Raw genomic sequence first — 349 nt, 5'->3', positions numbered from 1 at the left:
ATCGTGATAATGGAATAATTGCTTTCATTAATGCGGTCTAATGGCTGCTCGCTGCATGTAAATGTGCGTGCTAGTAGCCGGAAAGCTAAGTTTGTTTGTATCAAGTTTCTATGCTAAGTTTCTATATTTCACACAAAATGCTTCAGTTTTCCAAGTCTGCGAGAAGGGAATTCCAAGGATCAGGTTTGCTTCATGAAGTATACGTCGATACCCTTATATACTGCATACCTCCTTTACCTTGTCCTGAACAAGTGTGAAAAAATAAATCTAAGATATTAAGAAGTGAAAAATTAAAGAGGAAAAGGAAGAGGGAAGGCTTTGGAAACAGATAATAGCACGTACGTGAGAG

The sequence above is a fragment of the Penaeus monodon genome, chromosome 25 (genome assembly GCF_015228065.2).
Source record: "Penaeus monodon isolate SGIC_2016 chromosome 25, NSTDA_Pmon_1, whole genome shotgun sequence".
NCBI lineage: Eukaryota > Metazoa > Arthropoda > Malacostraca > Decapoda > Penaeidae > Penaeus > Penaeus monodon.
Note: the sequence above shows the minus strand (reverse complement) of the source record.